At 39.4% G+C, this 22947-nt stretch overlaps 1 long non-coding RNA gene across 1 annotated transcript; it reads right to left on the bottom strand.

Annotated features, from left to right (window-relative positions):
- Nucleotides 1–3796: 3796 nt before the first annotated feature.
- LOC135579382 (uncharacterized) lies at nucleotides 3797–22101 on the bottom strand. Its single transcript, XR_010472369.1, has 3 exons — nucleotides 21295–22101; nucleotides 13091–13180; nucleotides 3797–11385 (listed from the first exon to the last, which is right to left on the bottom strand). It is a non-coding gene; the product is annotated as an uncharacterized LOC135579382 (long non-coding RNA).
- Nucleotides 22102–22947: the final 846 nt, after the last annotated feature.

Genomic DNA, 22947 nt, shown 5'->3' with positions numbered 1-22947 from the left:
CCATTAATAGATACAATAGATATGTATATTCTCTATAACTCTGCCTGCTTTTCTGTCTCTGTGATCTATCATAAGTTTACCCATCTTTCCCACTCCATTCCCAGCTTTGCTTACAATAGTCTATTTGTCATTTTGCCCATAAACACCTGTGTCTTGCTTCCTGGGGCTGGGAATCACTTCCTTCACATGTACATTTTTCCTGAGTGGTTACCTTGTCTGTGAGTCCACAATTGCTCTAATCCTGTTAAAATAAGCTTATTTATTATGTTCTTAATGGAGATGACAAGATAAGAACATTCCATAACTGATCAGTGGCACCATCTGAGTTTGTAACCTTTGCCTCTCCTAACCCTGCCTGCGATGCTTGACTCTCCTGTGTCACCGCATGCCTATATTTAAATTTCAGACACTTCAGGATGGGGAAAATATCTTCACATATGTTCTTTAAAGTGACTGGCAGACTTTTCAGCATGCTAAACACCAGAAGTCATAGCTCATCGGTGCTTGCACTCATTTTACTATATCAGCAAATTTCTGTGTTTAAAAAATGTCTGTGTCTTACAAAGAAACAAATTAAACTGGCAGGTTCCCCTGACTAGAAAGCTCATTACTGACCAACACCCTCCGATGTCATTTGGGTGTGCCTTTGTCTTTGTAAAGGCTTAAAAAATCCAAGGTAAGTTAGAAAGCAAAACAGTTCAAGGAAACACTTCAGTTACGGATCACGGGGCTTGAAGAGTGCACGGCTAAAAGCAAAGTCAGTGCTGAGAACTGTTTTGTTTAAAACAAATAATACAAATGAAACAGGAAAAAGAGGAAAAAAAAATATATTTGATGTTCCTCATTTCAACAAAGGGAAAATGAGGCACAGAAATTAGACACTGGTCCAAGGTGATGTTAAAGTCTCTGCTCGTGTGCCCTTGGTTGACAGATAGTTTTGCTGTGCCCCTCAGGGGGAATCCTCAACTGTGCAATCGCTCTTGCTCTTCTGTCCCACTGCCAGTGTGGGAAGAGACGGAATTTCGAAGTTCCAGGTGTGCTTGCTGAGCAGAGGTGGTGTTTCCCGACAGCTGGGTGGACGCGGGGCAGGGATGAATCCTGGGCATCAGCGTCGCCTTGAGCTGGGCATGCAGCAAAGCCGCAGCTTTCTGCGCAGCTGTCCTCCTCACACAGCCCCATCACTCAGCTGTGTGGTGCTTTTTCAAGCCTCATGGGTTTAGTTCAAGATACAGAGGTTTACATGAACAAAGCTCTCAGGCCACTCATGTCTGAGGCACTACGAAGCAGCTTGGCTGCAGTGGAGAGGGATATCTCTCTGGGCTAGCTATATCATTGGACAAAGCAGAGCTGGCTGTCAGTTTATCCAGTCTTGCAGAATGAAGGAAGACTGAAGTTGCAGATTTTCTTATTTGTAAGATTTTTTTAAGCTGAATTTCCTCTCTGAAAACATTTGTGTGTTCCTGTCCACCTACAGCTGTACCCATGCTCCTACAGACAGACTCTGTACAAGCAGGTGTGGAGGTCCTTTTGCACTTCTCCAAATATTTCAGTGAAGATGATGGTGTGGAGCAATGATGAATAAAGACCTGATCTGCTAGAGCCTTACTCTGCTCCTCTGTTCCTCTGCCTTTCCAGCCCAGCTGCTGTGAAGGTGAGTCTGTATTCTCCTGTCCATCACCCCCTCTCTCCAGCTTCTGCTTTCCAGGAAATGAAAAGACGACTTTGCAAAAGTGCTTGAATAAAGAGATTAGGAGGTGATGAGACATAGACAAACACTTTGTGTATATTAACGTCTATTTGCTTTCCTACTTCCCTAAACAGTATGTGGTATGTGCTTTTGTCATGTCTCTAAGGCAAAGAACAAAGGGATGGTGTAGAAAAAATTTGTCTATGATGTTCCTCCCAGAATAAAGTTTGTTTTTCTCTGTTTGACCTTCAACTCTCAGAAGACCTGAGTTTAACTGCTTTGATTTACTTCCATAATAAAGTCATCGATTAATGTTAAAGGCAGGCTTTATGAGGCCTGTCCTCAGATGGTCTCAGAGCTTGCCATAGTGAGGATGTTATACTGCCATACTCTGAAAAAGGTCACATGGAGGGAATCAAAGACAAGATAAATGATGGTTTACACATCAGAAAAGCTCTCCTTAATACAGACAGGGAATGTGGAACATAATGTTTCTCAGGGCTTGGTGCAGATGGTATATAGTAAATATAGTCTGAACTGCCTCCCTAGGATTTATTATTACTGTTGTAGTTGTTTGTGGGTTTACTTTTGGACAAATCTGTGCTCTGGAAGTGTGTGACACATGGATAGCCTTGGTTAAAATATATCAAATGAAGAGGTCTGATAAGCTGGTCTCAACATGCCGGTGTTGAGGAGCTTGCCCTCGGAAGTGAAGAGCTTGTTTTCTTATGATTTTCTGTCCTAGCTAAAAATCATAGTTCACTTTTGTTTTCTAGCTAGACTTCACTGTGGGCATTTTTCCTTAAAAAAGACAGGCAAACTGAGCAGCAAAATAAGAATCAAACCAAAACTTCAGCCTCTGTCCATATCCATTTACCCTAAAGGAGAATTTGTATGATAGCAAATGGAACAGCAAACTTCTCTTTGTTTTCTCTCCGTATTTTGACGATAAATTGTTTATTCTTGTTCCATTTATGCCTCCACTGGTCTACATTCCCTCTGACAGGCAGAAGTATTCTTGATTTACCCTGATGTAGAAGGTAAAACTAGATAATATATTCTGAAGAACAGATATAAGCAGAATCCTAAACTTTAATTGTGGACTTAAAGCTGAGTAGGACTGGCCAGGTAATTGTATAGTAATCCAGCTTCTGCAGGAAAACACATTTTTCAGAGCGAATCTCAGGCCAGAAGCTCACAGTTTCAAGAGCACTCTGATTGGGAAGGCTTGTCAGGTGTTGGATGAAGTTTCAGATCTCAGACAGGGGCAGAGAGGGAGGCAGAGGGGAGAGCAGGCAAGTACAGAAGGTACTTCCCTGGGGCTTGGGAGCTGCAAGCTCAATGCCCTGCTCTGTAGCAATTTGAGTCAGTATTTTAAGGCTGGGTTATCTGGAGCACATGTCTGATGAGGAGCGGCTGAGGGAGGTGGGGCTGTTTAGCCTGGAGAAAAGAAGGCTGAGGGGAGACCTTATCACTGTCTACAACTACCTGAAAGGAGCTTGTAGCATGGAGGGGGTTGGTCTCTTCTCCCTGCTTGGGCAAGTGGTAGGGCAAGAGGAAATGGCCTTAAGTTGCTCCAGGGAAGGTTCATATTGGGTATTAGGAAAAAAAATTATTTCCAGAAAAGGTTGTCAGACATTGGAACAGGCTGCCCAGGGACTTGGTGGCGTCACCATACCTGGAGGTGTTTTAAAGACACATAGATGAGGTTCTTAGGGACATAGTTTAGCAGTGGATGTGACAGTGTTAGGTTAACACTTGGACTTGATCTTAAAGGTTGTTTCCAATCAAAATAATTATATGATTCTGTGATTCTGTGAAATCCCTCCAGAGCCAGCAGTTCCCCTTCCACTCCATTGTCCCCAGGGAAAAGGGTTGGCTGGGGGCATGGGTGATGATGCATCTCCACAGACATCATCCCACACAGACCACCCAGCACTGCTGGCTTTCCCTCTAGCTTAAATCAAATGTGTCCATGGCTAACCTGCTCTCTCCTGCAAGGCAGCTGCCCTGTGTCTGCTCTTCTAGTTTGTAAAAACAAAAGAATGACTATAATACCAGTTTACAGTTTGTATTGCAATCAGTGAAAATGATGAAAATCCCACAGCACTTTCCTGGCCAGTTTCAAGCCCATGGGCAATATTACCAATCAAATCAGCCAGTGAACAGCTGATGCACATAACTCAGAAGCAAGTGCTATTATTAAAATTGCAGCTCAAGGACACAGTGACTGCTTCTGGTGTTCAAGGATGGGACACTGAGGTGCCAAAATACCATGAAGGACGTGCCCTTAGTGCCTTCTGGCTAGAAGAACACAGAACCAAGGCAGATAGAGTTGCCACCTTTGAAAAATAATTCCTGAAATGGCCACTTCAGGTACCTGGCTGCTGTGATTGTGCAAGCCTTTGATAAAACTTGTCATGGTAGAAGGAAACCAGCTAAGTAAGAAGCTTATTATTAAGGGCTTACAATTAATAGGACTTTTCATGTGGCAGTAATGTAGTAAGACTGGGTCTGGCAAAAGCATCCATATTTCCAGTGGTGTGGTATCCTTGGGAGTGGAGAAGGGAAGAGATCTAGAGAGGAAGGTTCATCTCAAAACACACAGAGTAAAACACCTATGCAAGGCACAGATTGACGCAGCCTGCTCTGAAAAATATTTGACAAAAGGAATATAATAAGTTTTTCAGACTTCTAGTATTTATTTTGTATCATTTGGGGGACAAGCAGAGTTTAAAGAAAAAAAGTGAACAACGTTCTAATAATATATAAATAGGCAAATTACAATTATAAACAGCTCATAAAATTCTAGAAAGAACTGATGGAAAAAGTCCTGTCACTGATTAAATCCCTTCTTTGCTAGTAGAAAGCTGCTGTGTACACTATATTAATACTAGCACTTCCATTCAGACAAGCTTTAAAGCTGACTTTAAATATTCTTTCTAAAACTAAGGTTTTCTTCTGCTGCCATCCCAGCCATTTAGAGTTGCAACTGCTTAATATTCTGCTTGGACCATGGGAAGAGATGAGTGTATTAACCATCAAATACAAAACACATTTCTCTTTGCATTCAGCATAACCTGACTAGACACCACAGTTGGCAGACAGCAGATGGTTGATTGGAGTCTCTAGTCAGACTCTGCAATTGCCGAAGCCTTAAGGACAAAACAGCACCGGGGAAATAGATTTGATATGATCATGAATCACTTCAGAGACCACAGCAGATAGCTTAAGATAGGAGTCATGCGGGTCACCTTCTCGAAGCTCCTTCTGGTACCAAGTGCAAATAGAGACAGGAGAAGATTGATATTGGAGAGCAACCAATGATGGATGGCGTTAGTGGGATAGTAAGGTGTATTTGGGATTTACTGAACATCTTCACACAGCATTTTGAGAGGATTGACTAGCAGAAGTGTACAGGCTTTTCAGAGTCAAAAAAGGCAAATCTTGTTGAGATGAAAAATAAAGAAAATGAAGGGGTTTGCTTCATTTAAATGATATCGCAAGTACTTCTAACAAACAAAGTATCAGATGGTTATTCAGGAATATAGAATGAGCAATATGAAAATGTCCCCATTAAAACTAGGTGGTTATTATTAAGAAAATCTTGAGCAGCTATTCAGATTATAAAATGAATTTCCTGCAGCTGTATTCACATTACTATTTCCACTTTTCATAAATTTTTGATTAACTGATTTTTTTTCCACACTCTGAAGTTTTCATGGAAAGGAGCGAGCGTTAGGCTTGCATGTTCTAGAGCCTTGAGAGTTTCCGCTAGAAAGCACATTATTTGTCTGAGAAAGATTTTTTACAAACAAAAGGGTCTGTAAAACCCTCAGTTAGGACAGATCTCAGTGGGTATTGTATGACCCAGGCAAGACTGTGACTGCACCTTTTCTATCTAGAAGTATGTTTGCATGCAATTTTTTCCTTTTTCGTCTTTTGGGCAAAAGGAAAGCTACATTTTTATCACAAACACTGCCAAGAAATCTATAGTAACACATTTTGCGTATATATGATGCCTCAGACTTGTTTTTCAATTCTCAAAGAGTTTTTTGTTGTTGTTGTTTTTGTTTGTTTGTTTGTTTTTAGAAAGAAGATACTTATTAGATACAAAACTGCTGTGGTGTATTGAAGCTTCTGTCTTCATTACAGAAGCACCTCATTAAAATTAAAAGTACAGCTAATATTCTATGGTTTGTCATTACTGAAACCATCTGAAACAATACCTACTTTGGGTATACATGCATCATGCCAGACAATACAGTAGAGCTTTCAGACTGACCTCAATGAAGAGCAAAAGGTTTGTTCTGCTTTGGTAGATGAATGAACCCGGAAATTAAGGAGATCATAAAATGATCACTGGATAGAAATGAATGGTGGAAGGAAAGTAGACTTTGGATGCTCTTGTGTTTTCTTTTTCTCTAATTTCTACACTCCCTGTGCATGACAGCTTGCGGGGTTTACTTTATTGAGCTGGATGAGTTACTGGGGGCAGACCAATTTCGTACTTACTGTAAATGTACTGTAGCTGGAATTTCCTCCTTCATTGCCTCCTATTGTGTGCATATTCAAACAAAAATGTAGCTTTCACTTTCAGAACATTACCAACAATTTTCCTTTAGTCTTTGCTAAAGCAAGAACCAGCTCCAGGGCTGGAGTTCACCAGTCTGCTTAGGAATCAGCAGAACTTTGGCTAGGCCTTGTATTCTGACCACGTTAGCTGGGACACGTGGCTGGCAGGGGTGGTTGGCTATAGACAGCATCCACCAGGCCTCTCCCCTAGTTCAGAGCTGGCTCAGGTCGGAAACCACACACAGGGAAGCTATTTGAGTTCCTGGAAGATGATGGATGGAGCTGAGCATTGGCTTACGATTGTGTGGACTGTTGCAACTCCAATGTAGCTTGGTGTTGTGAGCCAAGAATAACGTCCTGTAAAACGAATATCTCCCCAAAAATTCAGCCAGTGTATAAGCTTAATAATTCCTTCTGTAAATTTCTAGAGGAGAAGACATTGACAAAAATATCCATGGTCCATTTGAAGAGCATCTGGAAAGCAGGTTGTAGCAGGAGTTAGAAGGCTGGCATCCGTAAGGCATGAGCTTTACTGTAAATAAATGCAATCTTCTCATTGTTGCTTGGGATTACTATATTTTAAATGTTTGACCACACTTCATGAAAGTGCTGCATTACAAATGTAGAGAAATTATATTGGAGTTCTACTGAAATTCTTTACATGATTTTGAAAAACCTCTGCCTTCCCAGACTCTGCCCACCATGCCCAGCTTTCTAAATGCTCCAAAATGGTGTCTGTCCTCATAGCTAGCAGGTGGAGTCCAGGCAATGAACTTACTGAGAGAATCACCTCAAATTCCTGCTTATTAGCACCCACAAATCATGTGATCCTCAAGCCAAGCGGGTTGTGAGTCAGACGCAGTCAGTTCTACCTTCAGATGTTGCAAACCTTGTATTTTTATCCAAGATGGGTATTGGAAAAGGCACCCGAGAGAAGATTGGGGTGATGTTTTACAGAACAAATCATCAGCTCCTTGCAATGAGATGTTAACCGTAGTGTTGCTTGTTGCAGTTCACAGAACTTTGACTGATTCTGTTTAGAAGGTGATAAGGGCCCAGAAGCACGTGAGGGAAGCTCCTCTCTAACCTTTCAACCCTTGCAATGCTTATTGGTCCTATTGAAGGGTTGCAGCAAGTGAAGTGGAATTTCCTGACAGTAAGAAAATGTGAAATCTATTGGTCTAGTCAAGTCCATTGCAGCCATGACTCACTCTCCAAAAATTGTGACTTGGCTTTCATTATTTTCATTCATACAATGCTGAGCAGTTGGGTCCATCCTTAAATTTCAACCATCTCATGCTTTACTTGTCATAGTGATAGTTCAGTGATTGCAGAGCAGAAAGGAGGAGGATTTCTTTAATTACTTTTCTGTACCTCAGTATCTTAGATTCTATCTGTGTAGAGTCGAACACATTTCCTGTAGAGTGTGCAAATATGTGTCTTTTCACAGTTACTCTTTGACATTTTCGAAGATAGTTCCTTCTTCCCAAATCTAACTTGACAGGTGATCAAGAACAGTGTAACAGGAACAAAAAGACAGAGGATCAGGGAATGAAGACAGAAAATGAATCAAAGAAAAAATAAGAAATGGAAAGAAAAATGGAGAAGAATGAAACAAGAAAACATCTTGAAATAAATTCATAAACTATTTTTTTTTTTAAAAAAAGGAAATAAATATAAGTGCTTTGCACTAGCTCTATTAGTCTTTCCCATCATCATCTGTCTCCATCTCTTTTGTTTTATTGCTATGTCTCTCTGGCACACAGATTTTCTAGCCTCTTGATTTGAAGGCTTCACTTGCCTTATTCTACTCCATAATGATATATAAAAGGACTTCAAGATGTCCATGTGCATGCTCACCACACAAAACATGGCTAAAAGAAGCCACAGTGTGACAATTTACATGAAGCACAAGAAACCTCCAGAAACCCTCTGCTGATCTGTCCCTCAGCTCCCCCATGGAGTCTTTGCCATGGTTACTTACTGCTTGCAGGTGTCACCAGGCTCCCTTGCTCTGCAAGTCAAGGAGATCTGAATCCAAGAGCAGAAGTTGGCCTTTACAATTCACTTCCATGTGGCATATGTTACTATATTGTATACCAAGAAATGTAACTGAGAAGAGGCATGGTATTTACAGCACACTAAAATCTAACTACTGCTGTCGCCTCCTGAAGACTGTGGGCCACATCCTAAAGACTTTACACATGTCATCTCATGTAAGCTAGGATTCCTGTGACTGGGGAATGAATGATGCTCTTTGAATAAGGATTCAGGATCTGGCTCTATGCCCATTCACAAACTGAGCTAGTCCAGGGGTGAGTAATTCCCTTAATGACTGGGGCAGGAGAGGTAACACTGGCTACAGGGAGGGATACTGATCTATTTCCTTAATTATTATTTTTGGTAGCAATGCTGGAGAATGTTATTTTAATGCCGGATGTTATTTTAAGAGACATTTAGCAAGTAGCTATACGTTTTCTTTCTGACACCCAAAGGGATGAAGTTGAAGGTGATACAGTGGGTCTTGGAGGGTGCTGCAGAAATACGTGTGTTTGTGACACTTGAAAAAAAGATGCTGCTTGTAAAATTGGCAACTTGGAGAACAACATACAGCACACCTACTGAATTTTAAAGGGCTGTAATATACTATTGGGTCAAGTATCTCCACTGTTTCTTAGCCTGATTATTCTTTCTTTTACGAGGTGGATGGTCCCAAAATAGTGAGGTAATCTTCATCACACAGAAGAGCTGCGGGAGTCTGCTCACAATCTGATTGTGTATTGATCTCTGTATTTCCAGGTCAGTGATACTACCCACATGCCCATGTCCATACATCCCCCTGCCTGTAATGCAATTTTGCAACAGCAGGATTAGAACAGATTTCTGGCATTATGGCAGCAAGGATATTGTTGGGAGTAACTTGGCAACACTTGTAGGTGTTGTGATGCTGGCTCTTTGCTCAAGGCCAAGGACAGGGAGGGGATACTTAATACAAATCAGTGAGAGAAATAATGTCAGAAAAGTTCAGAAGATTAAAGCAGTGACAGTAAATAAGCCTGAAATTATTTTAGGTTTACATACTTTAAGTCCTCAGTGACTGAAAACACAGCCAAGAATTGCTTCAGCAATATTCCTTCATAAATCTGCATAATAATCTCTCAGAGGGGCTTTGGTGAAATTACAAGTATTCATTTACTAAATTGGGTTCAGTGTCTGTATCATATGCCGTATGAATATTCAGTGCCATGAATTCATCCAAACTATATTGAAGTTATCATGGTCTGCAAACTATCTCAAATGATAACCCAGACAGTAGGCACAGTAGGCAGAATGGACTTTCTTTCAAAAAGTAAAAAACTATTTCCACTAGAATCCATTAAAGAAATATTTAGCAGCTATATCCCTAAGAATGGCAATATAACATTTGTGTTATTTTTTTCTTATGGAATTTCTGATCTTTATAACCCTGAATTCAGCAATGAATGTTCTCTTGCTTGAAAGGGACCACAAACATAACAGAAAGGATTTATGAGTGATTTATCAAATAATGCAATCATAACTGCCAGCCAGATGCAACAAAACTGTTTGACTGGGAGTCTAATAGAAACACTGAATATAAAATACAGTGACCTTCACAAAAAGTGGTGACTGATCTTAGGTGACGGAGAAAACTTTCCAGAGAGTCCAAGACTGTGCTGTGAGCTGCAATAAACTGTAATCCTGCATAATTCTCCAGTGTTTAGTACATTGTGAATCAAATATAGTAAAAGAAAAAAGAAAGCCTACCTAAAGAAAGTCTGAGATAATGAGTGTCTACAGGGTATGAAGTATCTCCTCTGTGTGTGAAATGGGTTGAATGCAGATTTGCCATACTCGGAGCATTTGTCCATCATTGTTGTGTTTGCTATTAGAACTGCAGTCCTTTCCCTCCAAGGTTGCTGGCTTGAACATAAAATGTTGCAGCAGTTCTACACACACAGACACACACACACTTACACACGCACAAAAAAAAAGGAACTTGCAGATTTCATAAGCTGTCTGTGGAGAATTGAGAGAGACCCAAGAAGTCACTCATGCCACACAGGAGAAGGTGGAGCGCTTCAAAGGCAAATGTTCAGTGGGTGATTTCTGAGGACCAAATGGCAGCAAGTGAAATGCAAAGCAGAATGATGAGTATGAGAAACTGGTCCAGTGGATGGTTTCTTGACATTTAATGTCAAATGGCATGGGAGTTTCAGCCTGTTTCCTCAGAAGGCATCATTATCTGAGGTAACACTTTCATCAGCAAACATCGCAGACAGACCAGTAGACTGTCCATTTTCTTTTTTTCTGCTTTTTACAGTTTTTTTATTCCCCTATCTCACATGAGATTGTTTTAGTAATTATGTGTATTTTACCCAATGTTTGAAGAAAGATGAATTCAACATTCAGTTCACAAATCTCCAGCACTTCTAGGGATTGGGCTTGTATTCTTTGTAAGGTAAATTCTGTGATTTGTACTCAAAATGTGCCTTTCTCCCTTGGCATTCCTACCAGTTATTCTTAACTCTTACTCATGGTGTGATCTCTTTCTTCATCAAAGGTCCAACATTGAGACCAAATTGAGAGGTGTTTAGAGGGAGCTTGCACTTCATTATTACAGAGCATTTAATCTTTATATTGCTTGCTCTGACGGGGAATGAAGGGCTTCAGATGGCATGACTGCCAGTTCTGGCACCTTTTCTAGCAATAAATTCATTTCTATAAAATCAAGCTACATACATAATGTGTTCACTCATATATATTTCCTTATCTTTTCAATGCTAGCAGAATGGAAAAATACCACAACAGGGACTGCAAAATTCAAGTTGATAAAAAATGAGGAAGTTGGCCCAAATTAAAAAGGAAAAAATGCACATAATGGCACCAAAGCCCTATATGGTTATAAAGGAATTTATGAATCATGCAAGGAAATGAATTTCCGTGGGGTATAGGGAGTGTTCCAGGAATGAGCGGCAAGTAGAGCTGGGAAGAGGGATCAGCCCAGGGTTGTGATTCAGCATTCTGCAGAGGGATGACAGGGTGCAGGCTTCTGCTCTACTGCTAGTCCCAGGTGAAATGGTAAACATTGAGCCCCGTGTCTGCTGCAGAAAGAGAATTACATAAAAACTGGGACTCATCACCTGGAGACTTTCTTAAACTGCTGCCACATTAAAAAAGAAAAAAAAAAGAAAAAGAGAGACCAGAAAAACCCCAACAACAAAACCCCACCAAAAAACCCCAAACAAATGAGAATAACTTTACATGCAATCACTACAGCAATGAGCTGATACATGGCCTGTTTTTTTCCATTACTGAATAACAGTCACTGCCTCCTAGAGAGAATAAAATTGAGACACTACCACCACAGCTTCAGAGATTAAGTGGTCACAAGAGGGAAATGTTAATTAGTAAAGAAAACTTGCATAAATGATTTTGAGAAAAATCATCCCTTCAGTTTCGATCTGTGAGTGGTGTCCCTAGCACTGTGCTCATCTGTCATCACACAAGGACAGGAGAGTCCTTTGAATTCAAGTTGTTCGTAAAGCAGCTAAACAGCTGCTTTCTGCTGGAAATTTCAGCATCCTGGAGCTGTTTCAAAGAGGGACGAATCTGTGAGTCCAGAGCTTCTTTGCCAGGTCCTCAGTCACCTTGTGCTACCTTCAGCTTTTCCCCTCTCTCTTCTCTCTCCCTCTTTATTTTTAATATTTTGGTAAAGATAAGCAGTGACTTCAAAAAAAAAGGAAAAAAGGAAACTGGTGATCATTGTACTTTTCCTCCAAACAGTTTTTGATTTTAACTATGATTTGAAAGTATTTCAGGCTTTGAGGTTCTTTCACCTGAACATCCTTCACCTGAGGCTGGATCACTTTGGCAGTGTCTGTGTTTGCCAGATCAGGCATCAGAATATATTGATCAACAGAGTTCCTTTGCACTGGTTGCTCTCCATACACATATAAATTCACGGTCTTTTGTCAAAGCAGCTTATGCCATATCATCATAAGGTATGAAACTTGTTCTTGTATCCAGCAAGCAGAAAACATAATAATAATTTCAATTCTACTCTACTCTGTTGCTTAGTGAGGGCATTGATTATGCTCAAGAGAAGTTTGAGGAACAGCTTTCTTTAGTCTCAAATTTGCGACAGTTCCCCTTTGAGTTGGCAGTACATTAATGGAAATGGAAACTTGCCTCATTCTAAATGTCAGAATAATAGAGCACCAAAAACAATTCAGTCATGTCTTTCAAACCACGCACATATGGTTCAGCACCAAATGTCACTATTCTTCCCCACTTCCTTCCCATTTGTCACTATCTCTGTTGATACCATTGTTTGGGTTAAAACTTTCATGAAGGCTCAGTGCAGAGCTCACCTTGACAATAACAAGACATATTCATGGCACATTCTATACTTGGTATAAGTCTAATATAGTCTTCCCAAATGCAATGAATTGGAGATGCTGAGTAGTATTGCAATTTATATACTTGAGAACAGTTAAATCTGACTCTTCCTTATTTTTGATAATATGTTTCCAACACCTTACTGGTGTCTTTAGGACAAGTTACACCAGTAATACCAAGTGGAATGGAAGGGATTACATTTTTAATTTTCTCTTGGCAAATACACAAAATCTGTAAAATGGTTAGCAAGTACTCAGCTTTTTGGAAACATTTTTCTTTTTAATGAATGCTAAGACTTGAACACCATAATAACGTTTTCCTTAAAAGTGTACCTTCCCATGTCTGCTTTCTCATAAAATAATGCCCTTTCATGTCTTAAAATGGTAAATGAGGTTGTCATAATTTTACCTGTTGTGATGCTGTTTGTCATCCAGACTTTCAGATGGTTATATTTCCTGCCTGAAAGATTTCAATCCTGTGGCAGATGTAAAGCAACACCTAAGAGCGACAAAAGGTGTGGGAAAGAAAGGAAGAGGATAAACAAAGCAGAGTTATACATGCAAAATCTTAATGGATTAGTAAGTCTTCAAAATCCAAATATTCCAGAGTTGAAAAATTCCCCCAAAGATGTAGACTTTAACCACATGACTGCATGTTATTTTCCCTTTTTCTTCCCAGAGGATGTTGGACTTGTTCGATGGGCAGAATGGGTGACATTCACTTAATGACTTTTCTGTGTGAAAGTATTGTAACTTGCAAAAGTAAATGCCTCAGTGAAGCTGGTTTTAGTTGGGGCAAAATTATATTTTTTTTTCTTCTGGCCTCTTTTTGAGAAAGGAACCAAATATATTCAACTGGAAATACATATCTGGCTTCAGGAATTTCTAAATGATTGATGCTTCAGCAATCGAGAAAGATGAGAAAATGGAATTGTACAGCAGCAAATGTCATTCTTTCCCCTAAATGTTAAGCACTTTTCTTTTTTCCGTATGCTTTACCATGGGATGGGAGATACCATTGGAGATTATGTCGCTAATCCTTGCTTTTTCTTATTTGTTTGTACTTGTGTGTTGCTGCAGAAGCATTCAGAAAAGACTGCTGATATGAACAGGTATGATCAAGTGTGGTAAACTTGCTTAATGCAGGTTGCAAGTTTAAGCTCAAAGTTTTGGGATTGTTTGTTTTTTTTTTGTTGTTTGTTTGGTTTGGTTTGGTTTTGTTTTGGTTTGTTTTTTGTTTGTTTGTTTGTTTGTTTTTTTTAGTATTAGACACTTTGCTCTAAACTTGTGTTGGGACATTTCATTCTCGTTTTCACTTTCATAGAATCATAGAATATCCTGAGTTGGAAGGGACCCACAAGGATCATCGAGTCCAAATCCTGTCCCTGCATATGACTTTCACTCAGTCCTTCTCTTCTTGGCCCAAGGCAGAGCCTGAAGACATGGCAATGAAGGCTATATCAGCAATCTGAGAAGAAAACTGAATTCTTTCACTTCCCACTCTTACTCAGAAATGCAAGAAAGGATCCGACAATTTTATGCATGCCAGGATGGTGTGGCAAACCTTTTAACTGATGAGGAGAATGACAGAGCATCGTCCACTGATTTTCCAGCTGTGGTGTGACATTAGGGTGGGAGTGAGCTGAGCGTGAAAACCTTGATCCTGCTGGAGGGAAAGAGCATCTCTGGGGACAGGGGTAAGGGGTTGGGGGTGGACACAAAGGGCACCAGGTCAGTCAGCCGCCTTCCTGCAAAGGCACGTGAGTATGGCAATGCGGCTAGCAACTGTTCTGTGGAGGAAAGGCAGAGGAAGTAGATCCTGATTCATATTTTCACCAAAACTGTGTTATGTCCACCAAGACATACAGGGGGCCATTCGAGTGAGGTGATTTATAATTAATCAATCTAGACCCCCTGTCCTTTTCTGTCTTTCAATAAGAACTTAACATAGCTGAGAAGTCAGGCCATTGTTTTCAAAATTAAATTTGGAAAGCAAGAGTTTAGAAATGTCTTTATTATATATTCATGTTGATATAGTCACTTTGAACAGAAATTTTGTGTATGATCTAATAATGTTAATCCATTATTCTTAACATTTATTTGCTCTATTTTAATTTGTTTCTTTGTGCGAAAAACTAACAGAAGTGTAAATAAAATTAGGAAGACAGAACTTTAGTTTTCCATACATAACCATTATTTTGCAGTCTGAGACTCCCTTTGTACAACAAGGTCTTATACATAATTTTCAGACATCCAAAGAACCTATGTATTCCCTTAGTAATACAAAAGTCTGTAGCAGAAATAAAAATAAAGTTGAAATATGTGTTAAGTTCCTTAAAATTCACTTGGAGGTCTCTAATGTTCTGGTGAGAAGGACTGCCAGGAGCTACAGCACATATATCACAAAGCTTTAAACAAAACATCTTCCACTTCTTCAGGAAATAAATATCAGTTGTACTTTAAAAAATATTTAACAAAGATGTTTTATGGCCACTGTGTAACAGCACTTATTGCTGTGTAAATTAAAATAACTCATCAATTAATACAGTAGTAATTTTGTTACCAAATGGATAGAGGAGGTATGAAAAGCCCTAATTAAAAGCATTGTCTGCTCTGCTTTACACTAATGATTCTCTAAGAACCAATGTTATTTGTGAATTAGCTTAATCACAAAGGAATTAAAGAGAACTAAATTATTTGTATGAAAATAGCACTCCAAATGCATGGAGGACAGACAGGAAAAGCACCCAGAGTCATTTCTATATCTGATCAACTAGCTTGTCTAATCCATTTTACTGTGAATAGTTGGCCTGACATGACTTCAGATTAGTTTAACAGGGATTAAAGTGGCATGAAGTTTGTAAATCTATGAATTTGCAAGTACAAACATGTTTAGGAATTTGTTTCTCTTTAAGGGCAGGAGAAGGGGAGAAAGTTCAAAGTAAAATCTGAATACATTTGTAAACACAGATAATTATATGGGAAATTGGGAAAACAACTAAAAGCCATGCAATTTGGACAGTGAATCCTGATGACTTCACTCAGTTTTTCTGCACAAAAATGATTACTGAAGTCAAACAAAAAAGACCCCAAGATCTGGTGCTTGGAGAATTGAAGTGGAAGCCCTTAGGTAAGCCTACAAGTCCTGTTGATTACTGCCCAAATAAAGCAGACCTCTGGCATTCAGCTTTCTGAGCTGGCATGATCAGTGCATAATGTCTTTGGAGCTAGAGCTGCCAAGAGAAAGGGATCAGAGACGGCCAAATTATGATATCACACCAATAAAACCTCATCGTAGTGACATACATAAAACACTCTGTAAATTGCTTTTTGTAACTTTTAATTTATTAAGAGCTTTTGAACTATGTTTTCATTCTGTGACATGTTTTCATTTACCTCTTACATCCTTCATTAATTTGTTTCCTGTTTGAGAAATAATACCACATTTTTGGCAGTTTGAAACTGCTGAAAAAATATATCATACCCTACATGAAGTAGCTTGCCAGAGAATCAAGAGTGTGCGGTATTTTGAATTGCTAGGCTGAATTACAGTGAATTATTTCCCTACTCAATTTGCTTAGTATCAAGGTTGAGGCATGATACCTGCTTGTCATGCTGCCATTTGCTCATCCCTAAGCCCAAATTCAGAACAGCTTCTGCAGCCGATCTTTGGAGCCCTGGAGAATTTGGAGATGATGGACTTGTGATCTGCAGACCTGTTTGCAGGGCAGCTTGCAGTGTTAAATAAAACAGGTCAGACACAATTATTCCCACTGGTTCTGGGAATGGTGGGGACACACCATCATCAGACCTAGCTCAAATCTTGGCATCCTGTTCCCTTCCCAGCCACTGTCCTTTTCTGCTGTAAGTTCATGAAGGTGACTCAGCCATTCTGGGAATGGGACCAAAAGCATAAATGGACAGAGCAAATGATTAAAATAACTCAGTACCACATCATGTAATGCTGACCCCTCAGGTATCCATCCATAAATCCATTCAAGCAGCTTTTATGCTTCTCCTACAGCCTGCTTGGCAGATTTTTCTAACTATGCCTGCGCAAACAACTATTCAGCCATGAGCCACAAAGTTTCTGAAGGAAGCCTGAAACTCCCTCCCAAAAGCTCCTCTTCACCCTCGCCCCTCAAAACATTCCTTGCTCAAACTGCGGCTGGCTTTATGGTGGATTAGCTAAAAGGCAACTGTTTCAAAGTGTTAGGTCTGTAGCTTTGAAGAGCAAAGCAGTTAGATCTTGTTACAGGTAGAGTTTGCAACTATTGAAAATATATAACACATATGGAACCCTACAGATATTATACTCTTTCACTTTGTTAATACCAATCTCTTTGTGTTACCTGTGATCTAAGTCAGAAAATTTCTTTGACGACTTTCAAGAAACTGGAACAACAAAGGAATGTGTTTAAAAGTAAGGAAATGAGGTATTATATAAAGCTAGCTGAAGTTTCCTTTTCTTTCCAGTCTGCTGTGTAGGACATTGGTCAAGAAGGGAGCTACAGTACCTTTGAATATGACCTCTCAAGGGCAAGGCATTCAGATGATATTAATAATTCTTGCCAGATCCTGAGTTAAGCCCCACGGGAGGGGAAGGGAGTGTTTGAATTGAGGGACACTAAATCCAAAGTGGCTTTTGGAATGGGTTGTTGGGAAGGGCTTAATCACACTTGGGAAAGATTTCACACAGTTCATGTGTCAGACAGGGAGGAAAGATCTTATGAAAGCAACAGGGGCCAAAGGTTTTGTGATGAAAACTGGGGCAGAGAAGAAAAAGCTTATTTTTGTTTCCTTCTGAGATATGGCTGGATTTTGACATGAAAAAGTATCGTCTTCCTGCTGTGTAGGAAGCTCACACCATGAGATCAAAGAATAGTGAGTGTCTAGCTGCTAGCTCATATAGATTTTAAAAGCTGGATATTTGGATTTAAGAAAGTCAAACCCTGGAGCAAACAAGAAATGAATGAACACTCAACACTTGGTGCTACTTTACCTAAGAAAAAAAGCTGGAGGCTGATTTCCATTCATTCAAGAGTGACCATGGAGAACTCTGGCGGTTGTGCTTTTGCCATGGTGGGATCTATACTGGGATATAGTAAATACCAGCTGAAATCCAGCTATAGCAGGAGTCACTAGAGGGTACTGTAATACACAGTATTATTTCTTGTGCATGAGTGACATTTACTCTTTTTGTCAAAACTGAGGCTTGTCATCTGATTTTTTGTGGGAGAGGTTGATGTAAATAGAAATAATTTTATTATTAAGTCTGTCTTCAACTGTCTGGCTAGATTCACTTGCCTGGGTATTAGTCTACCAAAACAGGGTAATGCCTGCATGCTGTTCACCAATATCTTCATTGAAGGACCAATGTAGGCATGAGCAATGGAACTGGAAGAAAACATGTATTTTCTCTAACATTAGTTTCACCTCTAAATACAAACCAGCTTACAGTACAGTGAAAGCTACTCCCAAAAAGCACACTTGATCTCATGCAGATTAGAAAGATTATGATCTGTAGTGTAGATATACACTCAAGAATCAACTTCCCTAGGAAGATCTAGGAAGATGGTCACTTCCCTAGAAATAACTTAAATAATGTTGATGCTAAGAACTATCCTATGCACTGCTATCCTGGTATCTTCTGCAATGCTGAGCAACACAGTTCAGAGTTGAGGCTGAACCTTGTGTGGATTCTCACCTTCTGGCCCAGCTACCTCCTCATATTCAAGTCCCATCCGGTGTTCTGGGAAAGGCTGTGAAAAAAAGAGGTAACTCGCTCCCCCCCCTCTCTCCTCTTATTTTAGACTTCCAGTAAGGAGGAGATTTACACATGGCTCCTGGGAGACTTTTATTGCTAGTGGTTAGTTGCACTGCATGAATATATTTTCTTTTCTGAGTGCCTTTCATATATCTATAGGCCTATATATGGGTATTTCACCACCTTTAAATCTGCCTTTTGCGAATTAATTATAATTTTTCTTTCAGAATGAATGATAAAATGTGGTTATGTTGCTGTCTAAGGGGTTAGATGTTATCTTTCAGATATGGATAACAAATTCAGGTTTGTGATTATTAACTCTGTCTAGATCATTTGAACTGTTGTCAGATCCATCTGACATGACTCAGGTGTAGCTAATACATACATGATCCTGGTAGCCTGAATCTGGGTCATTTATTTTCCCATTCTTTTTTTTCATATATGCTGTCTCGACATTTGTTCTCATATTGATACCCATTTTTCATATCATAGTTTGCAATTTCAGTTCCTCTTTTAGTTGGTGAATTGTTATCACAGTTATTTTTGTTTTCTGCAGATACAGTAATTTTTTACTAAGTAGCCAATGAGTATTTACTAGTCACAGTATGATTGTTCTGATTATTCATTATTTGTGCTGTGTGAATGATCACTGAAATCATAGGGTTCTTTAATCCTGATAGGACAAATAAAATAGACAGAGAAGTAATCACATTTCTGACCTTTACATTATTTAGTAACATTTCCATTGTGATATTTTATGCTCAATAAGATTTAATTTTTCAAAAATCACATATTTCAAAATATTTCCAAATATTCTGTCAAATCACTTACATGCTCCTGTAGCCACAGTATAGGACTCTGTATTTGTCCCATTGAGAATGACTTCTAATCACATTTATTTCTATTTTATTTGAAACACTTGAAAACATCTCAACACTTAATTCACTTCAGTGAGTTAATTACAGCGAACAACAAAGTATTTTTAAGAACAAATAACAGTGGAAACAAAACTGATGCATAGTATACCAAAATTATTGAAAGTAAATTTTCAGAACAGTTCCTAGAAATAGCTGTCCATTTTCTGAACTGTTCCAATAACTTTGTCCCAGTGGAAGCAGCCATTTCACTCACAGTCTACAGTGAAGATCGAGATTTATTATGCAGAGCAGGAGCAGGAGAAGGCAGAAGCCTATTCATATGTTTAAGAAAAAAAGGGACCTCAGAAGGTGTAGCTCTGCTTTGAAAAGTGATGATGTAAAATGATACATTCCTAACCAGTTTTGCTGCCCATGTGCATTCAGAATTATATCTGCTGGCCTTAGTGACAAAAATAGTTTTTACTGATCTTTAAACTTACTAACCCTGATGAGCAACATGGACCAAGGGGCTGAAGCAGAGCTAGTCACACCTCTGCACACCCACAAGTGGCAACTGGGGTGCTCAGAGGCCACTTGAGGTGCACACTGAAGACAGTGGAGCTGCTCAGTGATAACTGAGAAAATAATCTGTCTCTAGGACTCCTTGGTAACAGCAATCATGAGCAGGAATGAATAAACCCAGTTTGACTTCCATGTTTTAACTTGAGTTTGCCAGGCTGAGAGTTGAAAGCAAATTTGCGCTTTCTTTTCCTTTTTTAATTATTTGCTTGTAAAATGAGCCAATTTACTATTAAGATTCTCAAACTATACTCCCATATAAAAACTATATAAACCCTTCATTTCCCCTCAGTGCAACTCCTTTATTTTCCTGTGGATAAGTTTGCTGTGCTTCAGGGTAAATGTGGATACTGAAAAGCATCATGGGTGAGTCAACACTTTGGGCACAACAGAGCTTTCAAATAAAAGCTTTTGAAAAGCAGAAACAGAAGTATTACTCATCTCCTTCTTTTCTTGCTGCCAAACTTGTTTCTCCTTCAAGATCACACTTTTTTTCTGCATTTATAATCCTATTAGGAAAAGGCGTAGAAATAAACTGTCACATAAGGACAATTATATTGTGATAGATGTGTGCTACACTGTTTATCAATTTATCTATGACCAAATGTAAACAACAAAACAGTGAGCTAAGCCCACTAATTGTCTCCTTGTGGGGGGATTTCGTGATAGCCTAGAACTGTAAGACTTAAAACTCTCCAGGCTTTCAGTATAGAGAGCTCATCACTTGCTCAATGAAGTAGCTCACTGCTAGTTCATATGCCTCCTTCTTTGTGTAATTTAAGACAGCTGGTGGTTGCCCTAAGTTGCATGAAAGGACCACGGAGCACTTCTGAGCTTTGCTGTAGGAGCTTCTACCATTGCCAAGGCACCATCACCCTCACCCTGATTCAACAGTCATTCTTTGTCCCATGCTCCTGGGGAACAGAGGGCTCCCTGTGTGAATGCTTTACACTCATACACAAAGACTGAAAAAAAAATATATATTCCACAAAATCGGGTGAGATTTGAAACTGTGAGATGCTTTGCTGCCCTTTTCCCTCAGGAGATGAGGGGGTGGGTTTGTACTTGCAACCATCCTTTCCAGTCTCAGACTCCCATATGGCTGATATTGCTGCTGGTTGTGGCATTGGCTGCAGCCTTAGCTCCAACAGGGTGCACTGACTTATCTGCTGCCAAATTGTTATGTGAAACTGGCTTTCTCTTCTTGGTTGGTTCTTTTTCTTTATTGCTGAACCATTAATACTTAGCCTATCGTATTTGTTACCTGGAAACTCAGAGAAGATTGGCCAAAAGTTTAACAACTATAGGCTTTGTGTCTCTCCTTGTTAACAGCATGCCTGTGGATTTTATGAACAGATTGGCCATGTATGTCTTTAGGAGACAAGCCACAAGGAAGTATGACTAACTTACATGTCAGCTGCTTCTTCATGACTCCTCTTCGTAAGTAGATTTTTTTTTCCCCCCTAAAAAATGAACATGATTTCTTGTAAAAGAAGCAGATATGCAGGATATTTGAATGGCACAAAATACAACAACGACAATGATTTAGTTTGGAAGAGTATAGGGACTATCAGTTTTGACCATCAGATCACATTTGATGGACAGTTAAAACAGCTAATGTTATCAGTATTTTGGTGTGAAGAGACTAGGATCATCATTTGTAACGTGAAACAAAACCCCTGAGGAGTTGAGCAAACAGGTCTGTTAGAAACTAATAATCACAGTAAGAACAGCAAATATTCAATCCATTTGCTGAATTTAACAGGAGAAGCGTATTGCTCAGGAATACTTGTTGGGCTATATTCTGTTGTACATCTGAAATTTCTTATTCCTTCTCCAGGCCATTTAAATTCTTGAAACTGTTGCTTTCTTAGCTGGATATAACTGAGCTGAATATAATTGATACAGGACACAGAATTATTCTCACTCAGGTTTGTCTATCTAAATTGTCCTATGGTTACAGTTAAGAGTAGACTCAGTTTACAGTCTGTAGAGAGAAAAATAAGTTTTTGGGTTACAGATATCTGACCTATTTTAGGTGGCTGCTTTAGGGTGAGATGAACAGTGCCCTAGACTCTCGTGTCTATATTGCCCAGATGCCATTTGACTGAAAGGGAGACAAGAGTAACTAGCTTGTCTATAGCTATGTAGATGAGCCCCACTCAGTTTTATTCTAAATAGCATAATTAGTTGATGCTTGTCAGATGCTTTCAACCTGAAAATGCTGTGTATGGGCTTGTTCTACTCCTCTTCTATGAGGATGCATGTAAAATATGTATGGATTTAACAATGATTTGTTTTGAGGGAACAATTAAGAAAAAAACATTTGGGGTGTCCAATGCTCTGGAATAAGCTGAGTTATAGAAGTTTTAGAAAATTTTCTATATGCAATCTTCATATATGCATCATCAACAGCTTATTACAGTTTTTCCATACCACAAGATCTAGGCTTTCTGCCAGAGCACTATCCGGGTACATTTAGTATGCAGCACCTGGAAGTACTTCTGAGATCACAGACCAAGTTGTGTATCCTGGTGCCACCTTTATTTTGGGGGGTCAGCTTTGGATAGAGACACTTCTCCCTTCCTTAGTTCATTGTTTATTGAGGAGGAGGGAAACCAGCCAGCGGGAAGAAGTCATGACAATTTGGCCAGGGAAGGGGTGCAAACTAGGCAGTTTGGGCTGGGGCACATACTAAATGGTTTAGGTGCACCCAATGTGGCAAATGGTGTTTAAGGAGTGTAGCACATTCCAGTGCAGCAGGTCAACATTTGCTTTTTATTTACTGATCTTAAAATATTAAGTTCAAATAACGGGGACTGAATTTAAGCTGCCTCGTGTTTTGCTGACAGAGAATTGTGGGCAGGCTTCTTCAAGAAACCATTTAAGCATCCTTTGCTGCTGTAATGCGCATATACGAAACTATCACTCAGGACAATAAATACAATTTAAAGGGTCACATTTTCCCTGTGTTCTCCTGAGACTGTATTTCACACATTCTGCTGTTACTTTGCATTTTGCAACTGACAAAGTGGTGGAAAATGCTCAGTTATTCTCCCTTAT

Source organism: Columba livia, chromosome 4, assembly GCF_036013475.1.
Source record: "Columba livia isolate bColLiv1 breed racing homer chromosome 4, bColLiv1.pat.W.v2, whole genome shotgun sequence".
NCBI classification, from domain to species: domain Eukaryota; kingdom Metazoa; phylum Chordata; class Aves; order Columbiformes; family Columbidae; genus Columba; species Columba livia.
This window is presented reverse-complemented; position numbering and strand designations above follow the sequence as displayed.